Consider the following 8,285-nt stretch of genomic DNA (forward strand, 5'->3'; position numbering starts at 1 on the left):
ATCTAATTATTGTATGCATAAATAAATAAGAAACTGAAAAATACATTTAGTCCCTGTTCCTGGCTAGAACCGGGACTAAAGGTAGCCTTTAGTCCCGGTTCTAGCCAGGAACCGGGACTAAAGGGTGAACCTTTAGTCCCGGTGTGTAGCACCAACAGGGACTAAAGACCCTTTAGTCCCGGTTGGTGCTACGCACCGGGACTAAAGGTCCCCTGGGTATTTAACCGAGCAGTCGTCTTCCTCCTAGATCTCGTTGCCCTAATTCTTCATCCGCCGCGCGCCGCTCCTCCCCACCGTCGCCTCGCCCTCGTCCCCGGCCGAGCGCCGTCGTCTGGAGCCCAGGAGCGTCGCCGCCGCCACTGCAGCCGAGGAGCGCCCCCACCGCCACCGCCACCGAGCCGAGGAGCGCCCCCACCACCACTTCTTCTCCGGCGCCGACGCTTCTTTCTCCGGCGACTGTACCGGCGCCGACGCTTCCTCGCCCTCGTCAGAGCGCCCACGGCTGCCTCCTCGCCCTCGTCAGAGCGCCCCCGGCCGTCGCTCTCCTCCCCGGCCAGAGAACTCGCGCCGCCGTCGTCGAGGGTGAGCACGTACACAGAGAAAAAAATGATTATTGATGATGTGTTGTATGAATTGTTGATTTGTTGTATGAATGAGGTGTGATATGTTGTATGAATGAGATGATTTTAGGCCTTGTTTAGTTCCAAAATTTTTGGCAAAATGAGCACCGTAGCAATTTCGTTTGTATTTGACAAATATTGTTCAATCATGGACTAACTAGGCTCAAAAGATTCGTCTCGTCAATTTCGACTAAACTGTGCAAAACTATGAAACGGTTCCCAAATGCAGGCTCACGAGAAATACGTACCTCTCGCCAAAACGTACTCCTACATCTACACTTGTTGTAAGCCGATCGACGAAACACATGCGCTCACGAAACGTACACTTTTTAAAAATCAAACAATTCAAAATTTTTATGACATTTCTATAAAAGATATAAATATTATTAGATTAATTATTTATATATTTTTATACTATAAATTTACTTGAGACAATGAAAAACCTTGTTTTGTATGCAGTGTTGTAATTAGTTAGTAGGGATAGATATTGAGATGAGATGTATAATTTCTATTTTATAATTTATCTTTTGTATTATATAATTTATATGATATAATTTATCCTATGTTGTAATTAGTTAGTAGGGATAGATATTGAGATGAGATGTATAATTTCTATTTTATAATTTATCTTTTGTATTATATAATTTATATGATATAATTTATGATGTGTTGTAATTAGTTAGTAGGGATAGATATTGAGATGAGATGTATAATTTGTATTTTATAATTTATCTTTTGTATTATATAATTTATATGATATAATTTATCCTATGTTGTAATTAGTTAGTAGGGATAGATATTGAGATGAGATGTATAATTTGTATTTTATAATTTATCTTTTGTATTATATAATTTATATGATATAATTTATCTTAGTTGTTGTATCGAATATTGTCTAAGTTTTAAGACTTGATTAAATTTGCAGAAATGGCCAATCCGAATGACAACATGGATGATGCAATGATGAACCTAATCAACAGCGGTGCCAATCCAGATCCCCAAGGCGAAGATGATGGGAGTCAATACTTTGTTGATTATGAAGAACTTGTGGGAGACAATCCTGATCAGGTCTATCTACAATCTAGTATATATGTATATATATGAAATTAAAATAAATGACATTTATACTAATATATTTATACTTGTTTGTGTAGCCCTCTAAATCGGCGACAACTTCTGAGAAGAGTAGAAAAGTGTGCGGCCCGAAGAAGCCGTTGGAGGGTCGGTACATTCTGTCGGAATTCGATGAGGGTACAGGACAAGTACTTGGAGCTAATTCTAAAAAATTTGTTGCGCACTGTGGCTACCTTGTAAGGGACAGGCTCCCCGTCAGTGCTCGTGAATGGAGGCAACGGAAAGATAACCCTAATATTAGTTTTGTCTCAGATCGTGACAAGGAATTGATTTGGCAAGATATCCTTCAACATTTCACGCTCGATACACAGGATGAAGCTTTGAAGGAGAAGGTTAAAATCTGGGCTATGCAGAAGATGGCCAAACAATTTCAGGCTTGGAAGAAGACATTATACAAGACTTTTGTTGCACAAGGCCGGACACCAGATTTCACCAACAAGGCCTACGTCAAGTTGAGGCCTTTTTGGGATGAGTTCGTAGAGTTTAAGAACTCGGAAGAGGGTCAGGCACGGATGATCAAGAATCAAGAAAATGCTAAACAAAAGCAATACCACAATCACTTGGGTTCAGGTGGCTACAGGACTGCTATTCCTAAGTGGCAAAAGCTGGAACAGGAGATTCTTGGGAGAGGGATCGAACCAGAATCAATGCACTGGCCCGAGCGCGCCAAGTATTGGTTCTTTGGTCATGGGGGAACCATAGACCTAGAGACCGGAAAGATAGTGTACGGCGAAAAGCTCGAGAGAGTAGGACAGAGAATGGCCTATGCTAGAGGATTAGTTGAAAGCGGCACCTGGCAGCCAAATAGAGAAAAGGATGAGCTGACATACGCCCTGGAGACTGCTGAACATGGTGGGCGAACCAGAGGCTATGGGGAGATATCATGGGAGCATGGCTTCCCTAAAGATAGACCGACTTATAGAAGCCGCCAACGAAAGAAGGAAGAGGAAGCAGAGCGGTTGCATAGGTTGGAGGCAATGGTGATTGAGTCACGCGAAGCAGCTCGTGAAGCGATAGCGCGAGAGAAAGCGCTTGAAGAGAGAATGAACGAGGAGATCAAAAGACAAGTGCAGATTGCAGTAAGTTCTATACAAGGGCAAACTGCATCAGAGCCTAGAGTCAACATTAGCCCCCCCGGTCAGTTGAAAAGTAGTTGCGCTTCCACAGAGATGCCAACTATTCAAGACGACGTGGGGCTGCACTTTCCGGTGGATGACATCACTGAGCCTCTGACAACATGTGAGCTGCACATTCCACAGGGGACTGCCACAGTCATGGTTGCTGTCGCTGTTGTAACTCCTGTCGACCCTACAAAGACACCAAGAATCCATGGGGCGATAATTCCACCTGGATATGCTAGTGTCTCGGTGGATAGAGTTGTCAAAGGCTTCAGTAATGTGCAGCTTGAGATAGAAGGAGGTGATGGAGAGAAGACTCTAGGAGAAGCAGAGAAGACTTTTATTTGTTGGCGCAAGCGCTACATCATTATTCCTGGGGCATCACCTAGTAGTCTACCACCACCTCCTCGTCATGAATCTAATCCTAGGTGCGGATGAAAATTGACTATACATTTGTTCACTAAATTTATTTTGCATTCTCTTAGTTAGCGGTTTACTCATATACCTTTTATTTTCACAGGTGGTCACCGACATGTCATAGTGCTGCGGGTGATGACGAGGGAGTGCAAGACACGGCTGCATCGCCTCGGTCTCCAACGCCACCACCTAGGGCTCCAACACCGCCACCTCGGGCTCCAACACCGCCACCTCAGGCTCCAACACCGCCACCTAGAGCTCCAACGCCACCTAGGGCTCCAACGCCGCCTCCTCGGGCTCCAACACCGCCACCGGCCGCCCCATCGCCTCCACACGTGGCTCCAGCACGAAAGAAGAGGCCGGCCACAAAATCAAATGTGTCGGCCGCCCCGCCGCCAAAAAAGAAAGCCTCCGAAAAGAAACAAGCTATCATTCCTAAGAAGCTGTCCTATGATCAGATGACTGATGCAGAAATAAATGCTTCAGTTAAATCAGATGTGGATAGTTTCTTCAAGAAACTTAAGACTGAAAGAGAAGCCAAGCGAAACCCTGAGAAGCCGTACCTGTTACTACGGCCAGAAGATCTACGACAAAGGGTTGAGGCTGAACAAAAACAGAGGCGTGAAGCTCAGGAAGAATCATCATCTTTATCAGACTATGATCGCACTTTAAGAAAATCCATAGAAGAAGAGAAGAAGAAAGAGAAAAGAGCACGCAAGGGTGTAGCACAGCTCGGGGAACAATCAAAGCAATCAGTGCCCCCGCTAGTCATTGGAAATGAATATGGTTCAAACATTGACGTGCTAGACCAGCAGATACCGACAGATTTAAAAATTGAAGAGCTTGAAATTTTTTTTGCGGAAACTGGTCTTAGCTTAGCCCAAATGATAGCGGGGGCACCAATTGAAAGTGCTCCACAAATTGATCATTGGCAGAAGGAATATACATATGGCAAGAGTTTATACAACCCTACGGCCCTCAGCAAGCTTGGAACGCAAATGTACATGCTAAACAAATGGTACATGGAAGCGTGTGCCAGAAAAGCAGATGACTATATTTGTGTCCGAATTAGAAACTATCATTACTTCCGTGGTGATGATATTATTTATGTTCAATTTAATGAGCTACACCAACTATGCCACATGGACGCTCTTGACAAATCTCTAATGAGTTGCTTGTAAGTGATTCTTCCTTTCAATAATGTCTCTGTAACTTATCATGTATATATATAACTAATTACAGAAACCCGCTATACATATGCAGAAACATGATGAGGGACCTCAGAGTTAGAAATGATAAGGAGATTGGATTTGTGGATCCAAATGTTGTATTCAAAGACCACAAGACCTCGTATGTCTTATGGAGAACTCAAACGGAGAGAAATCTATGGAGGTTCTTGATCAACCAAAAAGATAAAAGATATATACTCTTTCCCTACAACTTTAAGTAAGTGTCGTTATCGTGTGTACATTCTATTTAACTAATTAATCAGATCAATATGAAGATATATACTAATTTTGCCTACATATGCACACAAATGCAGCTTTCATTGGATACTAATTGTCATTGATCTCTGGCAATGTCAATTGGTAATCTATGACTCATTGAGAAAACCACAGGACGATTACCAAGAAATGATAGATATTATCCAAGGGTAACTCCGATCTCTATATATTAAATTCTGCTCTTTTAACTTGGTAATGGATAATTAATAATGATCGTTTTATTGCTAGAGTTTGGGCTGGGTTCGTGCAGAAACACCGTCCAGAGTTGAATGCATCACTTTCAAAGCCCATGTTACTTCAGTGGGTTCTACGGCAGACACCGGGCAACAATTTGTGTGGCTACTATGTGTGCGAGTTTATGACGGTGTATGCCAAAAGAACTAATCTTGAGCACCTAAAAGTATGTAACATGTATATATAATAAGTATATTTCATTTATTTGTTGCTATTTAATAAATCCTATTCATACCTCTAACTTTTTTCTTTAATGTCTATTAAAGGAGATGTGGCTGAAGGAGCAGGTGTTGGATGCGGTGCGTCTAAAAGGAATTCAGGAGACAATCGCAGGATTTCTTAACGACCAAGTCCTGGATTCCGGCGGCGAGTGCTACTTCAACCCTCAGGAGCAGACGAAACCAAATAACGATGATCATTTGTACGATGCTTGAGTGGTGGAGATAAATTGTGTTGTAAATACTTTGTCCGTGGAGCATATGTGTAAATATTTTATTATGGACCTATAGATACATATTATTTTTATATATATAGTGTTTTATAGTATATTTATATGTAATCCTTTAAATTATATAAATTATAGGTGCGCGTTCCATAAACTACCAGCAAACAATACGCATTCGAAAATAACAATAACATAATTGTAAACCCTAAATGGAAAACCAAATGAAAAGAAAAAGAAAAAAGTCTTTAGTCCCGGTTGGTAGCAACAACCGGGACTAAAAGTGGAGGCCAGGTGGCACACCCTGGCGCACCTTTTAGTCCCGGTTGCTGTTACCAACCGGGACTAAAGGTGGACCTTTAGTCCCGGTCCACGGAACCGGGACTAAAGGTGGGACATTTAGTCCCGAAACCTTAGCCCCGGTTCCGTAGCCGGGACTAAAGGCGCTTACGGCCCGGGGCTAAAGCCCTTTCCTGTACTAGTGCAGGCGCGCTGGTTGATTAGTTTCGCGCCTCTGTGGCGCGTTTTTCTCTTGTCTTCTGTGTTGGGTACTTGTGTGGGGTAATCTGCGGATTACTCTGTGTAAACTTTGGGTTTTCTGCTTATAATGAAACACATGCCGTTGCATGTTCTCGAAAAAAAAGATTTCCCGACAATGGCATATTATACAATGTTCCTTCAATTCAGTGATCGCTCAGCGTGAAATATTAAAGCCTACAAGAATTTCAGCCACTCCTGATCTCCTTCCTATTCTCTGAATTCTCACCTCATCACTAGAGCCATAGCAACATCACCACTGTCAGTTGCTTCTTAGTCTTCAGAGCCAAGATACATATACACTCAATCATTTCTTTTGCTCAGTCGGCTTTCAGGTCTCTCTTCCAAATCGAGCTCCCTCCAGAGTCCAGACTACTCGCTTCATTGGACTACTAGGGAAAGGATTTGCAGCGGTCGAAACTCATTTTTAGTCATGGTTGTCTGAACCGGCTCTATCTACCATCTGTAGAAATAAGGATTTGCAGAAGCATCCATCAAACTGCAACTAGAAATTAATTTCTAAATGTTGAAAACATGGACCGGCTCAACAAATTGGTTTAAAAAAAGACCGACGTTATCCAGGCCCATGCGCTGCATCATGGTGGAGGCCGTGCTTGTGCGTTTCTCACAAGTGTCGCCTGGTTGGCCGCTCAATGTGCCTTCCTGCAGGCACTGGTGATGGTGTCCCCCACGCCAGCGCACTATAGTGCACACATTTGGATGTAGCTAGACGCTCAATGGTCTTGTTGTACGTAGCCCGGCCATGAAGAGAAAAGTATGTGATCAGAGGGAAAGGATGAGGTGTGTGCACTGTGTTAGAATTCCGATGACAGTAATTCACGAACGAACGTAGAGAGTTTTGGTGCTGCTAATGTGGCAGCGTTTTCTGTTGTTCTCTATTTCTATATAAAGAAGATACATCCAGTATTACATGGTAACTAATTAATCACAGCACGCTCGTGATCGGCTACTGCCATCCCAGCACCCTGGGCCGTGCCGTGAAGGACGCGCGACATGCGCTGCGTGCGCGAGCACCTGGAAGGCGATCGCGTGCTAATCTACTTGCTAAGAATAGAAAAGCTAATCTTGGGCTTACTATAACAATCTCCTCCTAAGCCCTGGAGTACATTTATACAAGTTTTTTCATGCCGATCCCACCACGTAGCTCCTGGAACCGAGTACGACCGAGCGCCTTTGTGAGGATGTCGCCCAGCTGGTGCTCAGTACCGACGAAGTCAACGCGATCAGCTTCCTATCGCAGCATTCTCGGATGAAGTGAAACTTCACGTCTATGTGCTTGCTCCGGTCATGATGCACAGGGTTCTTCATTAGTGCTATGGCGGACTTGTTGTCCACCTTCAGCTTGGGTGCGAGGACAGCTCCTCCGACGAGTTCGGCCAACAAACGTGATAGCCAAACTGCCTCGCACGCAGCCGCAGCAGCCGCGATATATTCTGCCTCGCAAGAAGACAGGGCGACCACCTTCTGCTTAGCCGATTGCCAAGCAACCGGACCACCTGCCAAGAAGAAGATAAGACCGCTGGTGCTCTTCCGGTCATTTACATCTCCAGCAAGATCGCTATCAGAATAGCCCAACAACTTCGGTGCGCCTCTATTCTTCTGTCCAGGACGATAGTGCAGGCCCCAATCCAGCGTGCCTGCCACATACCGAAGAACCCGCTTGACTGCGGCGAGGTGTTCTTGATGCGGTGCCTCCATGAACCGGCTAAGGTATCCCACCGGATAAGCCAGGTCCGGTCTGGAGTTGCACAGGTATCTCAGGCTGCCGATCAGACTGCGGTACTCTGTGGCATCCACACTCAGCGTCGTGCTGTCCTTCAACAACTTCAGCTTCGGCTCCATTGGCGTGGCACTGGCGTTGCATCCAGCCAGTCCCGCCTTCTCAAGCACCTTTGAGGCATAGGCGCTTCGACGGAGCGTGATCCCTTGTGCCCCTTGAGTGACCTCGAGGCCAAGGTAGTAGGAGAGAAGGCCAAGGTTGCTCATCTTGAAGATGTTTTCCATCTGCACCTTGAACTTGGCCACGGCGCCTGCATCACCACCAGTAATGATCAGGTCATCAACGTACACGCCTACGATTAGGCGTGCTCCACCTTTGCCGCGGGTGTACATCCCATGCTCATTGATGCAGCGTGTGAACCCAAGTGACAGTAGCTCGGCGTCAAGCTTCTGGTTCCAGGCGCATGGAGCTTGGCGGAGACCGTACAAGGCCTTGTGAAGCCGGAGCACCTTGAATTTTTGCTCGTCGTCGATGAAA

The sequence above is a fragment of the Sorghum bicolor genome, chromosome 2, assembly GCF_000003195.3.
Source record: "Sorghum bicolor cultivar BTx623 chromosome 2, Sorghum_bicolor_NCBIv3, whole genome shotgun sequence".
Classification (NCBI taxonomy): Eukaryota; Viridiplantae; Streptophyta; class Magnoliopsida; order Poales; family Poaceae; genus Sorghum; species Sorghum bicolor.